The 18541-nt window shown below is 42.7% G+C and overlaps 1 protein-coding gene and 1 pseudogene across 2 annotated transcripts in view; both read right to left on the bottom strand.

Moving 5' to 3' along the window:
- The window catches only part of Traf3 (TNF receptor associated factor 3), a 111162-nt gene that overhangs the window by 59459 nt on the left and 33162 nt on the right, over nt 1–18541 (bottom strand). For both annotated transcript variants that reach the window (XM_059279287.1, XM_059279286.1), the window contains one exon: nt 7863–7998. The gene's annotated coding sequence lies outside the window, so the exon portion shown is untranslated. The remainder of the gene's footprint in view (nt 1–7862; nt 7999–18541) is intronic.
- On the bottom strand, nt 2838–3042 carry LOC131924069 (guanine nucleotide-binding protein G(I)/G(S)/G(O) subunit gamma-5-like; annotated as a pseudogene).

Raw genomic sequence — 18541 nt, 5'->3', positions numbered from 1 at the left:
AGTAAGAACACACCTCCTAACCCTTATAATCCTTTGAAACAGTGCCACTCCCTGGTGACTAAGCATGTAAATATTATGAGCCTGTGGGGACCGTTCTCATTCAAGCCACCACAAGTAATAATTTATAATGGAATATGACACCAAGTCAACTGGCTGACTAGTGAAGATCTTGGTGCCCAGTCTCCAAGCACGTCAGTTCAATTATAAGCAAATGGACTGACAAACCTCCTGACTTGGTTTTACAAAATAACTATACATCTGAAATCAGCCATCTCATTTCCCAAAGATTCCCAACTCCTAATTCTGCTGGATAAACAAGGAACTTTCACCCAATTCCCACATATTTTCTACATCATTTATTTCTTTTCTAAGGCATAGTGTAAAAGAAGTTTTCAAATATTCTGTCAACATTCCTTATACAAATAAAATAGTTACATTAATGAATTTTGTTGAAATTTTTTGGGGAAAAACTCTGAAGATAGGCTAGACAGTTACTAACCAAGTCCAGGAAAGACCTGGTGCAGAGGGCATACCTGGAAGACAGCTGGCACAAAAGGTGCTGTGGCACGGCCAATCCCACCTTGCCCATGCAAGCTGGCAAGCCAGCCAGACACCGACAGGAACCCAGCACCCACTATTTTTGAATGCCAACACTTTTTCTCTGGTCTAGCACTTAGAGGAAAACAAACTTAAGAGGATTGCCTATAAATAAGAATGCCAAAAGCTCTGGGACAGGTTTTACTAGTTTTTCAAAAAATTACTTCATTCTCTCCATCTCTCTATTTAAATGCAAACACAAGGGAAGAGTAACAAGGAAGAGCCTGCTTGGGACAAAAATGGTCATTTATTCGAGAAGGAGGAAGAAAATGGAAGTAATCAACAGTTTGAAAAACTAGTAAAGTTGATTATGGGAAAAAAAAAACTTCTGAGGAAATCTTATAAAGGAAAGGGTTAACATAGACTTTAAACCACCCTAATTTATCTGATGTCGATGCTGGGGGCACTATGAAGGAGAAGAAGATAAGGACAGAGGCCCTGAATTCACCAACTGTCAGGCTAAGAAGGTGGACAACCCAGTCCCCAGGTGTAAGACAGGAAAACTACTGAAGGGAGATGTGGTAATTTGAATTAGGTATGGCCCTCAAAGACTCACGTGTTTGAACGCTTGGTCCATAGGGAGTGGCACTATTTGAAGGTATGGCTTTGGTGGAGTAGGTGGCCTTGTTGGAGGAAGTGGGTCACTGTGGGGGTGGGCTTTGAGGTCTCCTTTGCTCAAGCTTTGCTCAGTGTGACACTCAGACCACTTCCAGTTGCCTGCAGATCAAGATGTAGATATCTCAGCTCCTTCTCCAGCACCATGTCTGCCTGCAAGATGCCATGTCCTGCCAGGATGATAATGGACTAAACCTCTGAACCTGTAAACCACACTAATTAAATGTTTTCCTTTATAAGATTAGCGGTGGTCATGGTGTCTCTTCACATCAAAAGAAACCCTAAGACAAGAGATACACAATATATAGAGCAGTGACTCCTATGCACAGGGCTTTAGAGAAGATCTCCCCAAGAGGAAATTTATGCATAAGCTAAAGGATAGACAGAAATTAATCATTTTCTCTAATCCTCAAATTTAGAAATAATAGACACAGGTAAATAGAGTAAGAAAAAGTAAATGCTTAAAAAGTGGCTCAGTATTGAACATCTCATTTCCTGAAGCATGTGTTTTACATGAGGATGGATGTGTGTGTGTATAAGTACACAGGGCTTCATAAGTGATTAGGTGAACTGGGGAGGCTGTACTCTTGAGCTTGAAGAGGATACTTGAAAGGATACTTCTTGGGGCTGGGGAGATGGCTCAAAGGACACAAGTGTTTGCTGCACCAGCATGAAAATCTGAGTTTGAAGCCCCAGTGTCCACATAAAAAACTGGGCATGGCCACACATGCCTGTAACCCACCCTTACCATTGGCAAATTCCAGAGCTTGCTGGCCAGCCAGCCTGGCCAAAATACAGAGTTTTAGGTTCAGTGAGAGACCCTATCTCCAGAGAATAAAGCTGAGGGTGATGGAAGAAGACACATGACATCCTCCTCTGGTCTCCACAAGGGCATGCCTAGGTAAATGCATCTGCATACACCTCCCCATTTTTCCTCACACCTCTTTCCATAAAAGAAAAAAAGAAAAAAGAAAAAAAAAAGGGCATCTCTCACCTTTTCCAAACGCAAAAGAAAACTTTGTGTTAAATGACTGCCAGATACTAAATGGCACTTTAAAATTATTCTTATTGATGGGCGATGGTGGTGCACGCCTTTAATCCCAACACTCAGGAGGCAAAGGCAGGTAGATCTCTGTGAGTTTGAGGCCTCCCTGGACTACAGAGCTAGTTCCAGGACAGCCAGGGTTACACAAAGACACCCTGTCTTGAAAAACAAACAAATAAAAACAAAAAACAAAACAAAACAAAACAAACTTTTTTAAAGGTGAAATATAGTTGGTTTTCTTGATTTTGTTTCAATTTTTTTACTCTTTTTATTTTTATTTTTTTATTTTATAATTTAATTTAATTTTACATATCAGCCACGGATTCCCTTGTTCTTCCCCCCCTCCCACCACCCCCTTTGTATGCTGTTTTATTGTATGCTGCAGCCAGTGTATATAAAATAGTTAAACCTTGTGAGACAGAAACCCATGAAAATTCAGAGGAAGATGTTAAAGATTGCTAATACTGCATATTATGCCTCATGTGTTATAGGGAGACTTTCTGTATAGACTTCAAATTTAGTTCTCTTGAACAGTCACTAGTCTGTGAAAAGTGCTTTGAGAAACCTCTGAAAAATGTGACTACAAAAGGGAGCAGACTTTCTGGGGGCTGAAGGAACTTGTAGAAGAAGACACTAGTCAACAGAAGATCATTTTGAATATTCTGTAGACAGAACTGTTTTGAGTATGCAGCTGCCTGGGAAAATTTCACATGGTTGAACCTGACCTCTAGCCAGAACTGCTGAACCACCTTCTCCATGGTGGTGATGCTGGAGGAACCCGACATGGTGCTCAGGACAATGTGCAACTCATTTGCCCTAGTGAGAGGCAGGAGGTAGCAGGTGTCTGTCTGCTTTTTGAGACTGGCTGTCCTGGAACTCTATGTAGACCAGGTTAGCCTCAAACTCACAAATATCCTCCTGCCCCCCAGGATTTAAGGCACTCTTAAACAAATAACATATTAAAAACCTGTTCTAAGTTAATACTACCAACAGAACTTTAGACGAGCAAATTTGGAAGCAGGAAACAATTGGTTTTACAAGGTTAGAGGTGGCAGCTCTAGTGGTCACACTGACCATGATGACAATAGTAGCAGTACTTTCTTCAGAAAGGGGGAAGCAAGTTGAGGAACCACAGGTTCTGAGTCAAGGTCCTAAGGCAAGCACATCACTGGTATTCTGGGCATCAGGACCCACAACTAGGTCTGAGAGAAAGGGCATCCTCATATGGGCACATAGCCTAGGGCCAGACAGGCTGGGCAAGAGGTGTCCACCAAGACTATCACCTGGGCTTGAGTGTCTTCCACAGTTGGGAGTATCAGAGGCAACTTTTCATGGTGTGGCAAACTGGATCTCATGTTAACACTTTCTTTCAAAATATTTGAACTCAGCCTGCTAAGTATAGAGACATGGTTTTAATTCTATGGTAGATGTTACACAGAAATGTTACAGCCTGTCTAAGTAAGGCTTTTATTGCTATGAAGCAACACCATGACTCTTATAAAGAAAACATTTAATTGGGATGGCTCACTTACAGTTTCAGAGGTTCAGTCCATTATCATCAGGATGGGAGCATTATGGCTTGAGCATAAGAGACCTCAAAGCCCACCCCACAGTGGCACATTTCCTCCAACAAAATCATACCTCCTAATAGTGCCACTCCCTTTTGAGGCCATTTTCTTTTCAAACCACCACAGAGACTAAAGAAGGACAGTCCAAAGTCTGGTTCTCTGGTCTGCTGAGTCCTCTGAATTGAAAGATATAGGCAAGGGCTACATAAACAAGCCTCAAAAGCAAGTCTTCTCTGACCTCTTGTCCCCTGTCTTTTCTACTCTACAGTGACTCACAGAAACCATATTTCCTCTTCCCCAAGTTAGGCCACATAAACTATGTAACTTCATCCCTACTCAAAATCTCAGGCCTACTTCCTCTGATAGCAGGTCCTAAGACACTCCAGAGCACCCTGCTGGGGCAGGAAAAGATGAGGCTGCATATGGAGGCCAAGCAGGATCTGAATATACAGGTTTCCTCAGGTCTCATTCAGTTTAGGACCACCAGATCAAGATCTCTGGTCATGTCTACACAACTGTCCACTATCCATTAAACCTAGACATAACAAACAAAAGAAAGTGTCACAGGCAGAATCAGAGGCAAGAAAATCCTACATCTGAGGCCAGTCTAGACTATACAGCCCAAGGCAGCTTTCCTGGAACCTTTGAGTCTTCATTTTTTTCCTTTGAGATGTGGTCTCACCCTGCAGCCCAGGTCAGCTTAGAGCTTACTATGTAGTACAGGCTGCTCCTGAACTGTAGTAATCCTACCTTAGCCTCCCAAATGCTGGGATTCCAAATGTGATCCACCCTAGAAATTTTCTTCATTTTTGTTTTGAGACAGAATCTCACTCTGTAGCCAGACTAGCCTGGAATTTGTTCTATAATCTCACAGTCTAGGCTAACCTTGAACTCATGGAGATCCTCCTGCCTCCCAGTGCTGAAATAATAGGCATAAGATACCATGCTCAGCTTGATGAAGCCTTCCTAAATCACATGAAAGTGTAAAAAACTGAAAATTTTGACGTTTCTTGTGGAAGCGTTTAAGAGGTTTATGTTCTTGTGTATACACCATGTGCCACTGTGTATACATGTACATCAGAGGAAAACATGTGGGAGTCAAGTCTTCCTTTCTACATGTAGGTTCCAAGAATCAAACTCAGGTTGTCAAGTTTAGCATCAAGTGCCTTTAACTGCTGAGCCATCTTGTTGGCCCTGAATCAACTTCCTCTGTTTTTCTCTTATAAACCCATATTTTGTTACAGGAATGTCAGCTATGATCCTTATTACCTTTCTCCTCTATGGAAAATAGACATCCTCTAGCTAAACACAGGCCATCAGCTGAGGTATAGTATACACAAGGATGTGTTCCCCAACCAGAGGGTCTAGACACTTTCAAAAGGTTTAAACAATGCATCTGCTTGTGAAACATCATTCTGTAACACATATAAAGTTTATCTGACCATGAAAAGTTAAATTACCCTGAACTCAATTTCATCCTCTCCTCTTTGGTTTTGTTTGTTTTTTCAAGACAGGGTCTCAAAATGTAGCTCTGGCTGCCCTGGAACTCACTAAGTGACCAGGCTGACCTTGAACTCAGAGATCTGTCTGCATCTGTCTCATTAGTACTAGGATTAAAGGCTTGTAGCATTACACAGGCTCTGAAACAAGATGTCACAATGTAGTCCTGGAACTCACTATATAGACTAAGCTCACCTCGAATTCACGGAGTTCTATTTGATTCTGCCTCCTGAATACTGGGATCAAAGGGGTGCGCCACCATACTTGGCTCACATCTCTTTTTTTTTTTTTTAAATAAGTCAAGAAAATATCCTTCAATGACTGTATTTTCTTCCTCTAAACAAAAGAATGGTCTTAATAAGATTTTTCTACTGAATTTATTCTTAGTGTAAAATACGCCTTTAATACTAGAACCAGTTTCACAGAGGCAGATACACAGCAATGACTCACAAATATTTATTAAATGGTCTTTTACAGACAAATGGTGCTGATCCCACTGGTTCTGGCTAGGACCAGATCTTTCCTTTTTGGATCATGTCTTTACTTCTCCCACTGATGTGATCTTTTAAACAGGCATGTGTGGGAATAAAGGGGCACAGGGCAGATAAGACAGGAAAATGCACACATGGCACAGGAAAATTGTGTAGGTACATCATACACATAAACTCAAACCCTGTAGTCTATTTTCATCTGACCAGAAAATCTGCCACAAATGTCCTTCTGTCTGTAGTCTGACCTCTGACCTATCATAATTGACTTTCCCTCCTCAAAATTCTGGTTTACAGCTCACCTCTCACCAGAGCCTCAATATAAAGTCTTACTCACATAAGAAGTGCTTCTCAGCTTGATGGTGGTGGCGCACGCCTTTAATCCCAGCACTTGGGAGGCAGAGCCAAGAGGATCTCTGTGAGTTCAAGGTCAGCCTGGGCTACAGAGTGAGTTCCAGGACAGGCACCAAAGCTACACAGAGAAACCCTGTCTCAAAAAACCAAAAAAAAAAAAAAAAAGTGCTTTTGAATTGCAGCAGCAAGGCCACTGTAGTCACAGGTTACCACTTCACTCTTCAATCTAAATGTGTGCCTGCAAGGTACACAGGACCACAGTTCAACATAATGTGCCATGATGCTGGTCTTTCATTCTTATTTGTCTGTTGAATAAATTAAGTGTCTATAACTTCAGGTTGATTAAAGTGTTCTAAAATCAAATAGAATTCTGAACAACTGTGAACATATCAACACTGGATACCACTGTATCACAAGACAGTTTGTTCTATATGAATTATGTTATCAAAAACACATTTTGGGCCAATGAGATGGCTCACTGAATAAAGGCAAAGCAGCAGAGAAAGAAGAAAAGAAGAAAGAGCTGGAGAGATGCCTCAGTGATTAAGAGCACTTGCTGTTCTTCCAGAGGATCAGGATTTGGTTCCCAGCATCCCCGAGGCAGCTTACAACCATTCTTAACTCCAGTTCTAGGGGATCTGGCACTTCTGGTCTCTGTGAGCACCAGTCATGCACACATATATACACATAACACTCACACAAAGAAAATAAAAATAAAAAAAATGAATCTTTTTTGTAGGAGAAGAAAACAAGTGTGTTAGTGCACACCTTCAATCCCACCGCTGGAGAAGCAGAGATAGACATCTCTGTGAGTTTAACACCAGCCTGATCTACAGAGAGAGTCCTAGCACAGCCAGAGCTGTTACACAGAGAACCCCTATCTCAGAAAACCAAAAATAAATAAATAAATTGACAGACTGAACCTACTGTCATTATGTCATTCTGCATTCGTAGGTGTGGTGTCATAACGGTGACTGAATACAGGTGCTGAGCCAGAACTGTAAGTGTGTGAGTCTTGGTGGCAAGAGGTTGACACTGAGTGTCTTATTCTATCATTCTCCATCTCAATTTTTTTTTTCTATTGTTGTTTGTTGTCCCTCTGTGTGGCCCTGGCTGTCCTAGAACTCACTCTAGACCAGGCTGGCCTTGAACTCACAGAGATCCATCTGCCTCTGCCCCCCGAGTGCTGGGATTAAATGCATGCGCCACCACCGCCTGGCTTTCCACCTCAATTTTAACACAAGGTCTCTTCCTAACTCTGGAACTTGCTAACTTGGTAGACTTACTAGCCAGCAGCCTCTGGGGACTCTCTTGTCTCTACCTCCCCCTTATCCCCCACGCCCTGGCACTTAGGGTGCTGGGGATCCAAACCCTGGTCCTCATGCTTGCATGGTAAGCACTGTACCAACTGAGCCAGCTCCCCAGCTCCTCAATTCCGAATCTAGCTGGAAAGTACATGACTGCTCACAGCTCTCATCACAGAAGGTGGCACACAGGGCAGAAGCCAAGTCCTTCCCATGAATGTATCAGTATCTGTACACTAAGCAGAAGTTCATAAATGATGCAAGAAAAAGAAACATGGAAATTTAAAGTTGTTGTTTTTTTTAATTGAAAGCTCTAAGTTAGAGACCTGAAATTATGAAAGACACCCTTTCTGACAAAAGGAAAACAAAAAAGTATTAACTGAGAGCAAACCTTGTCTGTCAGGAGATGAACCTCGGGGGATCAGACAGCCAGGAGCCAGGAGGAGGTTTCTGATAGTGGACCTGGTTCCGATCTATTCTGGGACCTCAACCAAGTGGATAACTTCTTTGGGCCTCAGTTTCTTCATCTGAAAATAAAGGGATAGAATTAGACAAAGATTCTAAATGAGGCCCATCGGTAAGCCACAGCAATACACCCACTAATGGGTGACTCAAAGAATAAGCTACCTTCGAATTAAAAGTTACACCATACAATTCTGAATTCTAGGCCAGACAGGTATGGTAATAAACTCAAGCAAACTGGTGCTTTAAAGCAAGACCCTATCTCCAAAAAGATTGCAATGAGGTTTAAACACACATGGAAGACTGTTTTGTTTTGTTTTAATTTTTGTTGTTTGCGAGATCTGTGTAGCTATGGCTGGCTTGGAACTCACTATGTAGACCAGGCTGGCCTCGAACTCACAGATATCCATCTGCCTCTGTCTTCTGAGTGCTGGGATTAAAGGTGTATATCATCATGCTCAGCTTGGGGAATGAACTAGCTCTAAATGTTGCCAGCAATTCTTTGATAATGAAGCCATGGACACCCCCTCACTTTATAATTTTCATAAGCTTGATCACTGGGCCCCCTTCCCCAAACCAACCACTACAACTTCCAAGCTAAGAGGAAGTCAGGCTTGGAGCCTGGAAACTTCCGGAAAGAAGTTCTTCACATGGACAGAAAGCTCCACCAAGACACTATACTATATCAGGACATGAAGTACAAGTACAGTTCAGGAAGCAGGGATTACCAGGCATTGTCAGTCCCATTCTACATGGCCCACTGGCTGACTGTGATGAGATGGCTCCTCAGCCTGAGGCTGAAAACAAGTTTTCAACCATAGTCTGTGACCAGGAACCAAGAGGCAAGGTAGATGTCACCAGAGAAAGAGCTGAGCAGGGTAGCCAATTCTGTTAAGCACAGAGAAAGGATGTGCATTCCATAGAAAGCTGAATTTATTTACACTGATCATGTATGCAGGCTCTCAGCTGGAAAATCTCAGTTAAAATGCCAGGAGGTTCAGAGCCCATTCACAAGCTTTTCAGAACACATGCAGTTGCCATGGTAACCCTGACATTATATTTCTTGGTGTTGGACATATAAAATTAACAACCATGAAGCATTCAATGCATTTTGGGGTCACCAATTTATAGCAAAACCATTCTGAGTTTGGATTTAGCCTCCCTTTTAGATAAACAAAGAGGACCAGCTGAAGGTAGTAGCCAGCTCGCCCCATGCATAAGCACAGAGCTCCACACTTGAGAATATGCTCATCTAAGGATTTTTATCTGAGGAAAAATAAGAATTCAGGGAACTGGACTTTATCATCCATGATATGGATAATGATATATCTTATGCCAGATCAATGAAATAGTCATTGTTTAAAAGAAACAAATGTTATAATCCATATCTACATTTCTGAGATTCAAGCTTGCTTATTAGAAAGCCAAAGGAAAGGCTAACCCTTTTCAAAGAACACCCTGAGTAATTCATTAGAGAACATTAGTTCACAATAAATAAGACAATTCTTCAAATGTCAAAACTGTCATTAACAAGATACAAAGTTTTATTTCTTAGATTCAGTGGAGAGCTATTCAAATCATGATTTACTTTGATTTTGGATATTCATAAATACTTAAAATACACAAATGCATGCTTTTTAAAGTCCCTTACCTTTGTATAACCCGCCATCTGAACTCATAGATGAAAACCAAATTATCAGGCACAGACTGCAAAGGCATCTTCAGTTTCACATTCCGAGGAAAGCCTACTGCACCAGGAACTAAGAGCTGCTGCAGGACAAGCCTGGGCTAGCAAAGGCACTCACAAAACTGCCTGCATCTAACCACAGCACCGAGGGTCCTGAGGCATGGTCGACCCACCATCTCCTCCTTCAGCTCACAGGCAGCAGGCAGCAGTCTGAAGGGGAGCGAGTGGCTTCCATATTAGCAGGGCTTTGCTAACCGCTGCATTGCAGTCTTTCTGAAAGCTACCAACCTCAGAAGCAAAGGCGCTGGAGACAGACTTCTCGGCAGAGGGAGCTGCGTTTGGAGCCACAAAGATTTTTTTTTTTTTTTTTTTAAAGGATCTTAAGAAATGTTACAAACTTCTAGAGGTATTTCTGGGTTTCCAACCTGTTTCCTAAAGGCTGTCTGGTTTGTGGTTAATACTGGGGTATGGCTGGGACAACTGGTTGAGCCAGGTAACAATGCTGAAATGAATGAAATGTACATAGTGACAGTCATTAATGCTCAAGATGCCTGTGAGGACTGTGCACATCTGCCACCAGGAATGTCAGCTTCCAGGCTCCTGCTGAGAAGCTCTGAGAATGAACCACAGCTTTCATTTAAAAAAAAAAAAAAAAAGCCAACAAGTAAGCATGTCTAGCTCCTGTACAGGCAGCTTTCACCTAAACACCCAGCCACCTTCTCAGCATGGTAAAAACTCCTATGTGGTCAGAAGACCTAAAATATTAAACCATTGACCATGCAATCAAATTTAGAAAAAGACTTTAACAATAGTAGCAGTTTCTTAAATGACTTTTACATTGCATTAATTAATTTGTTCATTCATTGATTCATTTGGTGAACACTATGTATTATATGGAAAAGGGATATTTTACCATTATGGTGGTTACAGGCCATTCAATGAGAGTACAACTGGGGAACAAGTCATTCCAAATGTGAGGACAAGTGCTATGGTCAGGGCCAGCACACCACAGGGAGAACAGGAGCTATTTTGGGAATTCAGACAGGGATCAGGACAAGGTCCTATAAGGAAAGAACCTATGATGGATGAAAGAATGGGCTGGCCTGGAAAGAGGAAGGATGAGAGGATGTATACTCAAGATAGTTGTGTCCCTATGTGGGAAAACAGGTGGTCATTAAGAGTTTATGAGCACCACTCTAATGTTAGGGCCTGACCCTCTAGACTCACAGCAGCACCCCTGAGCAGCTCTGTACACCCACAGCTGACAAACTATCAGAGCACCTTATATCTGAGGCATACACTTGCCCAAAGCTCATGAGGACCAAGTGGCAAGGCCAGAATGTGAACCTAGCAGACAGCTCTGTGCCATGCAATCCTACTCTACTGCCCTGAGCAGGTTAACAGCTGGCTTCCAGGGATTCTGGTAACTGACCAGAAGGGATTCCTGTCTATAGCGGCTTCTGCTCAGATGTACTTTGTTCTACTGTGAATCTGTGGCCCAATCTGACTTGAACAGGCAGTAGATCAAGGACTAGGTGAGTGAATAAACAAACTGAAGCTCTGCTGGCCACTCCCACACATTCCTGCAGACATCATGAAAACTCTCCCTCTTCACCTCTCCTATCTACCTAACTGTGCTTTAACCACAGGCTCTGGGATCACCTCCTGGAAATTTTCAGAAACTCCTTTCCCATGGCCAGCATCAAGACCCCTTTCTCCTGTTATCCCTAAGGGTTACCACACTATGCTCGTGACATATATTTCCATGTGTATTGCATGATGTTGTGGCTGCCATTCACAAGACACACCATCAGTCTCACTCAGAGAACTCAATTGTTCCCTGTGAGGTAGCTTCTAGTATCATCTCCACCTGACAGATATGGAAACTGAGGCACAAGGACCCTACGTTATAATCCAGGATTGAAACCCAGACCCTGGCCTCTATAGGTCATTTGCTAACTAGCCACTTCCCGCCTTTATGGGCATCCACAAGATTCACTGATACTAACTTGGAAAGAGTATGTTAGCCTTATAGAGAACTTTTAAGAGCTATTTATTTATTTATTTATTTTTTGGTTTTCGAGACAGGGTTTCTCTGTGTAGCCGTGGCTGTTTTGGAACTCATTCTTTAGACCAGGTTAGCCTCAAATTCACAGAGATCCCCCTGCCTCTGACTCTTAAGTGCTGGGATTTAAAGGCCTGTGCCACCACCGCCTAGCAAGAACATTTTCTATTCTTCCTGCTCTGTCTCTTTTTCCAAGCAAGACACGAATAAATCAATACAGTTGCATCACATAATGACATCTGGTCAGCAATGGACTACTATAAGGCTGTGGTCCCAGGACCACAGTCACAGTCTGTGGTAGTTGTCCTGATGTGAGCATGCTATGATGCTCTCACTCTTCAATCACTGGCACATTCTGTACATCTATCCTCCATCCTTTTGAGATGCATGACTGTTGATTCGACTCACTAGTAAATTCCTGACTGACCTGGAAACTCTCACAGCACGTAGAAAATGAGTGGAGAGACAGCAGGAGGAAATGTCTTTTTGTCATCACTGTGCTTTAGAGACTCACTGGAGTAGTTAAACCCTCAGAGGAGCTTTCATCACATGCTGCTGGGCAAATTTAGGTGCCACTGTGGGCGCTCCCCACTGAAGTCCCAGTAGAGCTCTACCTTTCAAGTTAGGGATCAAGGCTTGTGCTCTGTGGTCGTCTTAATCCCACCAGCTACAGGCAGCTGTAGCATAGCAGCTCAATTTCTCCACTTAGCTGGCCAGTCCAATGCAGCCCAATGAAGCCAAGCCCTGTGCTCCAACCCGAATGGGGTTTCCCAGCAGAGTACTGCAGGGACAGGTCCTTCTATCAAGACTCTTGAGCCTTCTAGGGACACCTACAGAGGTGGCGCCAACAGCTAATCAGTGTACAATACATGGAGATGGAAAGAGGCCAGCAGTGGACATAACCTGCCCCCAGTGTTGGTGCTGGTAAAAAAAAGAGGCACTCATCTTGTAGTCCTTCATTCCATCTTTAAGACCGACCACTGGGAAGCCTAGAATAGGGAAGTTCAGTGTGGATGTGACTGGGTTCCACAGGTCTGTGGTGGTGGCTTCCTGCTACCTCTACTTTACAGAATACTACAATTGAGGAATAGCTTTCTGAGTGTGTCAACACTCAACCCATGCACCTTCACTTTAGTTCAGATGTGGCATGACCAGCGAGCAGCACCTGCTCCTCTAGTGTACACTATAGGCAGACTAGAAAGGGCTCTCCCTACTCTGATGTGACTCTTCTCAAGCAACTGCTCCTGTGCTAAATCCCAGGTTCCTTGACCAGGAAAGGAATGAGACGCATACTATCAAAACGTCATGGAGATGATGTGACTCAGCTGATGATGTGTATGAAAGACCCTTGAAAGGACAAGCTGTCTCAAAATGTTGGGCACAATGGTTACAAAATACAACTGTAAAACTCAGTCATTTTTCCAAGTCTAATTTGGTTTAAATATATGAGAGACCTTCGAATGACCACAGCAAGACCCACCCCTTTACTAAATAGTCATATTGAAATTAATAATCTAACTTAAGCAAATTAACTATTATTAGTGCACATTTATGTGGATTTGATATGAATTATAAAACAATTCCCAGAAGTTTCACTTAGACACTTTAAAAATGCTAAAGGGGACTAGAGAGATGGCTGAGTGGTTAAGATAAAAGGATAGCTGAGTGGTTAAGCCATTTTGCTTTTCTTTCTCTAGGTTCAGTTCCCAGGATCCTCACAGTGGCTTACAACCATCTGATACTCAATGTAGTACCACATACACGCAAGCAAAACATATATACACATAAAGAATAAAAATAAAGCCTTCTGTTGTTGTTTTGTTTGTCTTTTGGTTTTTCATGACAGGGTTTCTCTGTGTAGTCTGAATAGAAAACACAGAAAAACATTCACTGATTAATACCAGTAATCCTAGCACTCAGGAGTTGGAGGCAGGAAGATCAGAAGAATGAGACAAGCCTAGGCTACAAGAGGCTTAGAGGGCTGCAGAGACAGCTCAGTGGTTAAAAGCACTGGTTACTCTTGCATAGGATCCAGGTTTGATTCCCAGTACCCACACAAAGGCTCCAACCATCTGTAATATCAGTCCAGGAGATCTGAAGCACATGCATATATACATGTAGCCAATATACTCATACACACAAAATAAATAACTAAATCTTAAAAATAAACAAAAAATCCAGCCAGTTTAGCCAGGTACGGTGGTGCAAGCCTTTAATCTCAGCACTGGAGAGGTGGAGGCAGGTAGATCTCTTTGATTTCAAAGCCAGCCTGGTCTACAGAGTGAGTTCCAGGACAGCCAAGGATACACCATGAAACTCTGTATGGAGGGGATGGGGTGACCAAACAAACAAACAAACAAACAAAAAAAACAAAACAAAAAACAAAAAACCCCAGCCAGTTGGTAAACTAAGTGTAATTATGCAATTGGCTGAAATCATCACCACAATAATGTATCTTTACTTTCTGGGGGAGAGAATCACATCTACTCACAATGAGTCAGCGAGTGCCAGGGTGTTCTCATTAAGTCACCAGGAATTACAGGTATAGAGGTGCCTCTCTAGTAACTGAACCAAAATCAAGAAAAGAAACTACTACAGATATGCACACTTTTAGTCCCACAGACCAAATTCTTTTCGTGGCTATGTTTAGAATTATTCACATTAGTAAATTCAGAGTTTTAAAATCAGACTGTTGGCAACATAGATAATTTAAATTTAGCTGGGTGGTGGTGGCATACACCTTTAATCCCAGAACTCAGGAGGCAGAGGCAGGCAGATCTCTCAGTTTGAAGCCAGCATAATCTACAGAGCAAGTTCAAGGACAGCTAGGGCTACACAGAGAAACCCTGTCTCGAGAAAAATTAATTAATTAATTGAAATAAACTTGGGTTTAGAGACACTTATGTTGCTTGCTATCCCTGTAGCTAGGCAAAGCAAAACCTTGAGATGGCTTCAGGTTCAGTTTTCTGTTTCTCAGATGTGTCTCACTACATAGCCCAGGACAACCTTAGCCACATGAGTACAGGGTTACAAATGGGTACCAAAGTGCTTAGCTAGTGAACCCTAAAATGGTGACATGATTATTCCAAAACTGTGTTCCCATCTGAAGTGTCAATAGAGCCTTCCTCCCATGATGCTTCACTGCAAAAGCATTTTTCTGTAGAGACTCTTATGATACTGGACTCACTCAGTATTTCCCACATGCTATCTTCATTTTGTTTGTTTGTTTGGTTGGTTGGTTAGTTTTTTGAGACAGGGTTTCTCTGTGTAGCTTTGCGCCTTTCCTGGAACTAGCTTTGTAGCCCAGGCTGGATTCGAACTCACAGATATCTGCCTGGCTCTGCCTCCAGAGTGCTGGGATTAAAGGCGTGTGCCACCAACGCCGGCTCATTGTTTTTTAAATACCAGTGAAAGCAGATATTTAAGCTATCAAAAACCTGGAACCTTCCTGTTTTTTCTAAAAGCCATGTCCATCACAATACAGAGATAGACATTTTATCTCTATCTACATGACATGCATTAAAAAATCAGAGGGTGAGCACCTGCAGGTATGTGCAGCCAATCCTGTAACTTTTACTTTGGAAGTTAGTTCCCAGAAAAGGATAATTGTAAAACCTAGGATGAAGACTCTTTTCCTGCTTCCTTTTTAAAGATTTGCTGGTTTTAAGGCAGGACCCCAAGTTTGCCTCTAATCTAAACTTGTGATATAGCAGAGAATTACCTTGAATTCCTGATCCTCCTCCACCTCACAAATGTTGAGATCACAGTTATCCACCATGCCCAGCAAAACTCTTTTAACCCAGTTGAATAAACTGTTTACAAGTATTAACCTCCATATCTTGGCATCATTACTTAAAAGTCAGAATGTGCAATAAAAGAAAATTCTGCAATGCAAACTATTTAAATTTTGTGTATCTGTTTGATGACCATATCTGTAGGATATTCTACAATATGTGCTACACTCACTAATTTTCTTCAGAAATCTGAAAATTCCAATTTTCAGGATACCTATTCCTACGAATTGCAGATAAAGGACTGTGGTCCTAAAGCATTCAATGTCAACAGAACAAGCTCTGGCTGAGACATGATACACTGGAGATGCAAATGGACAACATGATGATATGCACTTTACTGGCCAGGAAACAGTACCAGTTTATGTTGGGGAGATGGGTATATCCCTGCCTGGCTGAATGAGACCCGGAATGAGAAGGCTGAACTTGTCCCCAGCAAACTCAGCTGGGGCTAGTATGGAATAGCAAGGAGGGGAGCTGGTAATCTCTAGGAAGGAGCTGGCAGAGGGAAGCGCAGACGGCCTCTGCAGGCTGCCAGACAACTGTGAGAAGGATGGACTGTGGTGAGCAAACAGTGTGCTATTCTGGTAGGACATACCTCTAGAGAGCTAAGATAACTGAGACAGCCTACCTTGGAGGCTCTTGGAGTGGAGAAGCATGTCAGTCTGCGGGGTGGCAGACCAGTTAGAATTTTTGTGGAAAAGGACAGAGTTTCACTATGTAGGCCAGGTTGTCCTTGAACTTGGAATCCTCTTCTCTTCCCCTCCTGAGTGCTGAGATTACAGGCATGCATCCTACCAGCTAAAGTTTTTAAACTAATTTTCAATTGACAAGAAAAATGTATTTGTTTATGGGTTCAAACGATGTCTTGGTATATGTTCTCATTGTGAAAACATTGGCATACCCATCATCTCACCTACCTTTGTTGTATTTGGTAACAACATTTAAGAGCTATTCTTTTAGCAACTGCCTATGTGCATTATTATTAACATGGTCATGGATGAACCTCAAGAATATTATGTTAAGTGAGACACTCTAGATGCATTCTACATGTATTTTTAAAAGTTGAAGCAAGGTGTAGGGTGGTGGTTCCCACAGGCTGGGGGAGAGATATCAGTCATAGGGCATAAAATTTCAGTCAGCGTTGGGACTTAAGTGTGATAGACCTAGCCATGAATATATGGACTAATTACTGATCAACACTCACCCCCCCACACAGCCTGTCATGTCATCTTTCAAAAGGAAGAAGGACAGAGTTGATGTGGCAGTCCAGTCACTGTACTTCTTCCCAGTGAGGAGGGAGGGAGGGGCATGAGGACCTGGAGCTCCACAACAGCCTCTGCTACACGAGAACCTTTCTCAAAGAATAAGACAAAGGCCAGGTCTCTGCTTCCTCAAAGACTTCTTTCAATGACTGTTCACAGCACTTTTTTCTACAAAGGCTGAAGAATTTTCTTTTAAGATAGGGTCTCACTACATAATCCAGGCTGGTCTTAAATTCTAAATGCTCCTGCCTCAACTTCCTAAGTGCTGATGTTACAGGCATGCATAACCATGTCAGGTTAGACTTCGATTGCCAAGGAAATTACTCACATTAACTGCATAGGAAGAAAAAAAAATGAGCTATGCCAACAACTTTCAATCACTGCTGACAATTAACTATTATAAACTGTAGCTAAGAACCCCGTATTTGGCTCACCCAAACACTCTGCCAGAATTAGGAGTAGCAGCATCTCTATTAAGAGTGAACACATTGCCGAATGGTAGAGCAAGCCTTTAATCCCAGTGCCAGGAAGGCAGAGGCAGGTGGATCTCTTGAGTTTGAGGCCAACCTGGTCTACAAAGCGAGTTCCAGGACAGCCAGAGCCATACAGAGAAACACTGTCATGAAAAACAAAAACAAACAAACAGAGGAAGATGACAGGGAAAAAGAGCTCCTGACACTGCCCCTAGGGAGACTAGGCAGGACCCATTCCTTCCACATCCTTACCTGGGGAGGATATGGGAATCTCTAGAGGTCACTGCAGTATGCCATCCAGACTTTGCCCAGTGCAGAATGAAGTGGCTTGCCAAACTATGCACAATTGGAGGGATATTTGGAGCAGCTGCAAAAGCTCTATTAGGGATAACAGAATGGGTAAGTGAATCTCAAACTCTTTAAGGTTAAACACTCACTAGGGTGAGATTTAATAACACAAAAACAGACTACAATAATGAAGTGACTTCTCAAACTTTTCATCAAAGCACCCCCAAGGCACAGGAGAGAAAACCCTGAGGGGAAGCACTTTGAGGCAACTCAACTGATATGTATTCCTATGTTTTGTATTAAAAATTCACGCACAGTTTGCAATGAAACAAAATATACCCCTCAAAACCTTCCCCCTATCATTCTTTCCCTCTTGGAAACAGAGGCAATGGGAGATGCTCTTCCCTTCCACTGGCTGCCAAATGGAGGGCTTGCCTTCCTGATGTACTTGCTCTTTGTATTCCACAGGCAAGGCCACACACCACTCTGGCACTGGGTCCTTGGCCCTCCTTCTTGCCCCACCCCTTTCCAGGTCACAGGCTGCTGGCAGTGAGCCCTCCCCTCCCCATTCTCCCATCCAATGACCACATCAGCATCTCCAACTAAGCACCAAAAAGCATCTCACACTTAGCAGGTCAAACACTGAACCCAGGGTCCCCTTCCCGCCCATCTGTCTTCAGCCATCCCTGCTCTAATAAACAGTACCATACAATTGCTCAGATCAAAAAGGCACCCTTTTCTCACATGCCTCTACCCTCAGAACCCAGAAGCAAACAGACACCAAACCAAGCCCACTCTCACTTCAGAGTGTTTCTACTCTCTGCTCCCTCTGCCTGAAACGTTCTGCTCTCAGGTCTTCACGCGGCCCCCTTGTCCTCGACTCTTTCAGTCCTGACTCAAATACCATCCACTCAGAAAGACTTGGCAAATACACCAAGTGGGCAAGCACTCTGCAGCAGCCTAACTGTGATTCTGCTTTCTTTCCTTTGCTAATGCTGCCCTTTAGTATTAACTAATTTACTGCTTGTTGACCATTCCT

The sequence above is a fragment of the Peromyscus eremicus genome, chromosome 14 (genome assembly GCF_949786415.1).
Source record: "Peromyscus eremicus chromosome 14, PerEre_H2_v1, whole genome shotgun sequence".
NCBI lineage: Eukaryota > Metazoa > Chordata > Mammalia > Rodentia > Cricetidae > Peromyscus > Peromyscus eremicus.
This window is presented reverse-complemented; position numbering and strand designations above follow the sequence as displayed.